Source organism: Sparus aurata, chromosome 11, assembly GCF_900880675.1.
Source record: "Sparus aurata chromosome 11, fSpaAur1.1, whole genome shotgun sequence".
Lineage (NCBI taxonomy): Eukaryota > Metazoa > Chordata > Actinopteri > Spariformes > Sparidae > Sparus > Sparus aurata.
The window spans coordinates 12397538-12402547 of record NC_044197.1 but is presented as its reverse complement, the minus strand read 5'-3'; positions in this window follow the sequence as shown (position 1 = coordinate 12402547).

Here is a 5010-nt window from a genome sequence, read left to right as displayed (position 1 = left end):
AGGTAAAGGACGGGGATAGAGTGGGTGGGTGGGTGCAGAGATTTTACCCCTCCTACACCCATGCTGCTGGCTTGGAGTCCCCCCGCACCCACCCCCCTAATAATAGACTGTACAAACTGGATGGTAAAAGGATTTTGTGTGTGAGTGGAGGACATCATGTTCTAAATCACTGCCCTTGATGTCCGCCTGCAGCCTGGTGTTGTATTCATGTCTGCTTCCCCTCCTTAATACTGTTTTCTGAGTGTTTCTTTCCTTCTCCACGCCTTCGCTCTTGACAGACTCTTGGATGCTCCATGAAGTCACCGGCTCTGACACCAACACCAACCCTCAGCCAGACTCCTGTTGCATACTTTATATTTTCTCTTAAGGTGGTTAGGGTTCAGACCAAAAAGATATCCAAAAGACAACAATGAGGAAAAATTTACTCTCATTAAACCCTTCTTTAAAAAACTGACATTAAATGTACCTTGTACCTTTGAATATTCACATTCAATAAAGATGTTATAATACATTAGAAACTAGTTATAAGCAGTTGTAAGAACATTTTTTATATTTGTAAATGTTTATTAATGTGGTGTGTTACATTACAGTACTGGTGGACCCCCATGTTTGAAAAAAAAAACGTCAAAGAGTGCCCTCCTGAATGCCCCTATGGTAGATAAAACATGATAAAGTGCCCTCCTAGATTTCCCAATGTGATTAAGTGCCCTCTTGGTTGCCCCTATGGTAGATAAAACATGATAAAGTGCCCTCCTAGATGCCCCCTATGTGATTAAGTGCCATCTTGGTTTCCCCTATGGTAGATAAAACATAAATAGGTGCCCTCTTGGATACCCTTCCGGTGGACATAACATAGTAAAGTGTGCTGTTTTCACTATAAATATATCACGACTTTCTGCATGTAGTTTGATGTGGTGCACTTTTTATTTTGTTGCCTCTGTTCCTATCTTGGTTGCCTCTATGGTAGATAGAACATGATAAAGTTCCCTCCTAGATGCCCCTATGTGATTAAGTGCCCTCTTGGATGCCCCTATGGTAGATAAAACATGATTAAGTGCCCTCTTGGGTGCCACTATGGTAGATAAAACATGATTAAGTGCCCTCCTGGGCACCCCTATGTGATTAAGTGCCCTCCTGGATGCCCCTATGGTAAATAAAACATGAATAAGTGCCCTCCTGGGCACCCCTATGTGATTAAGTGCCCTCCTGAATGCCCCTATGGTAAATAAAACATGAATAAGTGCCCTCTTGGATGCCCTTCCAGTTGACAAAACACGGTGAAGTGCCCTCTCTTCACTATAAATATATCAGGACTTTCCCCGTGTGGTTTGATGTGGTGCCTTTTTTATTTTTTTGCCCCTGTTCCTCAAACATCCTGACTTTGCCACTGCATAACAGTATATTGGTGTTCATTATCTATTAATTTACTGGCATCCAGTAAAAGCAGATGACCATTTATCATAAAAACCTAAAATGGTCTTATATCTTATTGAAACAAAATTATAGTGTATTATAAACTTTTGGTTCCTTAACATTTTCACATCAATGACCTCTAATCTAACACAAGTCAGACCAACAACCCCCCAAATTTTGCCTCAGGGTCCATCTCTTACAGAAAGTACACATGACCAAAATAATCATTCAATATGTAATTCCCCCCTTTGTTGGGGGCACCCTGGAATCTCCTCAAGGACTCCCGGGGGTTGGTGAACCCTCATTTTAGAACCATTGTTACAAACCATTCAAAAATGAGCGTGACTAAAGGGAGAGTTACACCATCCAAAGATTTCCAAACACATTATACACAAAGACAACATTCATCACTGTCCCAAGAAATCTCCACATTTGGAGATTTTGCAAGCAAAAAATAAATGATCAAGTGTTCATTTATAGGTTGAAAAGATTTCCTTTTTTCTTAAACTAAATAAACCACGAAAAACACTATTAGATTATCTTACATTATATTGTAACAAAGCTCAAAACAAGGGTGTTTTTTCTGAGTTCATGGAAAGACTCTGTGTAAGTCAATCACAATATGATATTACCTGATTACACAATTGTTTTTTGGCATTTTTATTAAATTCTCAAGATACGTTCCCCTTAATGAAAAGTATTTGCCGTGTATAAAAACATATGTAATAGGTACAGTAAATTAACATTATTGTATTATCAATTAAATAATGCTTAAACACATTTCTGTCAAAACAACACAAATAATGTACGTGGTGTGGGATCATGGCAGTTGTTGCCTTCATTGTGTATTGTTCATGAAGATCCGTCTACGTGATGCAGGCAGAAATGTTCACGGAAGAGGTAACCCAGCAAACGTGATGTCAGGTAGACGTTGAGACCCATTTTTGTAAGTCTGGTGGACACGCAGAAGGTTTAATATCTGAATTTTGGACAAGAGTTGACACTTGAATCACAAGAAATCGACCTTTGGGTGTGTAAATTAGGGGTGTGCCAAAATATCGATACTACGATATATCGCGATTTTTCCGCTTGAGGTACGTTATCGATACACTGGTGCCAAATATCGATATTCAAAAATGTAAAAAAAAAAATTTGTTTTTTTTGGCCCACCACCACCACCCCTCTTTGGAGGACAGCTTTATCTTTATTCAAACATAGGTATACAACCAAATGAAATTAAATAAATGGTTTAAGTAGCTCTGAAACCCACACATATAGATTTTTAATGATAGTTGTAGTCAGTGTGTGTGTGTTAAGAAGAGACACTGTGCAATATACTCTTTGTTTACTTGGCTGTCATTCATGTGAAATTGATTGACAATGTTTTGTAATTCCTGTGAAATGGATTCAGTGCAGTCAATAAATTCTGAATTTCTTCAGTGACACAGATATCGTGATGTATCGTGGATGAAATTCCTTGCAATATATCGATTATCGCAGAATCGCTGTATCGTGATATTATCCTTATCTTGGGCAAAATATTGTGATAGTATCGTATCGCGAGGTACCTGGTGATACCCAGCCCTAGTGTAAATAATAAAAAGATGTCTAAAAATGTTGTCACAAAGACTTTTATTCTGGCTCCTCTATTGAATGTTCCCCAAAGTCGCTGAACTGACATATTTCTGACATGTGTTTGCAACAGGGGAAATGTTTTAAGGTTTTATTTCCGTTACTTTTATTGACATTTGCTGACTGCCTTCCTTACGTTTTGACTCTTCCATACAAGTTAAAGGAACAAGTGACCAAAAGAAATGCACCATTTTCTAGAATAAAATGACACATTTCTCTGTGCTTGAGCATTGTAAGTAGGCCTACACAACTCAGTTAAACAAAACATTAATCTAGTCATTTTGCAATGCAGGAATGTTAATTATTCTATCTTTAAAAGAGAGCGCTTTTGAGTTCCCATGTGATTTTTTGGGTCATCCATGAGCTCAGGCAGCGCTCATTCTCAAACATTTTTAAATTATATTTGACTCTTCTGTTTGAGTTGACAGCAAAATATGAATGAAACACAAAACAAGAGCATGTCATCTAAAATTGGGAGTATTGGAAGAACATCATAACAAACCAATTCTCTTTCCTTCTTGCATAATCAAAATAAGAGGAAAAACGTCTTGAAATGTGCTTGAATTAATCAATGACATCAACAGTATCTATGAAAATAGTTTCAGTCAGTGACATAACACACTGAAAAATCGTGGCACCGAAACAAAACATCCAACTGGTGCATGACAGGAGTATCCTTTCCAAACCAATATGACACCATGAAACAAACATTTAACCAGATTGGCACCGAAACACAAACACTTTGCATCCACGCTCCAAACTTTCCACACAGCAAATATGTTGAACGACTGTGCGAGGCTATGGACGAGAATCCACAAATATGTAATCCCCAGGTCCAAAAGTTGGCGTCAGTGCTCTATATACCATTATAATATTATACTGTGTGTTCTTATATGATTACAGTAACCCTCGAGTAACCCCTTTTTTAATCATAGTGCAGTGGCAGCTCAGGCAGACGGGCACAGCCAGCCTGCTTCTGTCCCCGTCTCGTCGCCGCTCTGTTTATTTAAGCTAGGACCTCTGCCACCTGGTAATGTTTTCCCTCTTCAGTGAGGTAATGAGGATACTCTGCCATGTTCTCTGCTGTTGGATGCTCTTAGTCACGGCGGATGGGAGACACTCAGACAGAAAAAGAGAGAGAGAGAGCGAGCGGTAATCCCTTAGCTCCCTCTAGTGCCTCCACAAAGACAGTTAACACGTGTGAATGACAAAGGACACATGCACAAACGTGCCCAAAAAAAATGTGCTCGAGGAAGGTTTCCTGACCTTTCAAACTCGTAAGTCTAGCAATTGTTCCCGCACACAGCACACGACAACTAAAGGGTCAGAGATCAGAGTGAGTCTGCTTGTGTTGTGATTTGCTCGGAGGCACGTAGACAGTCATCTCTCGCACCAGACTCGGGGCAAACTAAACTGAAACGAGAGCACATAAATAAATGACTAAACAGGAGAAACACAACTTTACCTCGTGTGTTAGTCACTCTACTCTGAACTTTCTACTCAGTTTCCCCCCCCAAAAAAACACAGCCTCACCCTGTTGGCGCAGTGTCAGGCTTCAACGCCGGGTCCTCCAGTCTACTCTACGATACGTTCTCATTATTCAAATGGCTCGTGTATCCCCTCCTATGTCGCAGCAAAAACATCTGCTTTGTAATTTTGGTCGGGTGCTTGACATGAAGCCATTTGTGTCCCTCTGGCTGAGCCGTGGATGACAGATAGAGCAGAACTGGATCATTTATTTAGTTATGTCTGGGATGAATGTGTGTTTTATGGACTGCCAAGCTTTTTGTTTTTTTTTAAACTGTGGTTGCAGCGAAAGCGTAGCTCGAATAGCAGTGCTTTAAATAGCAGGGTAAATCCTTCATAATTAGGTTCGATGAATAGAAAGAAATACTCTCGCAGCACAAATAAGCAAAATACATGTTGGATTTTTATGTAAACGTGGGCATGAAAAAATTTAGATAG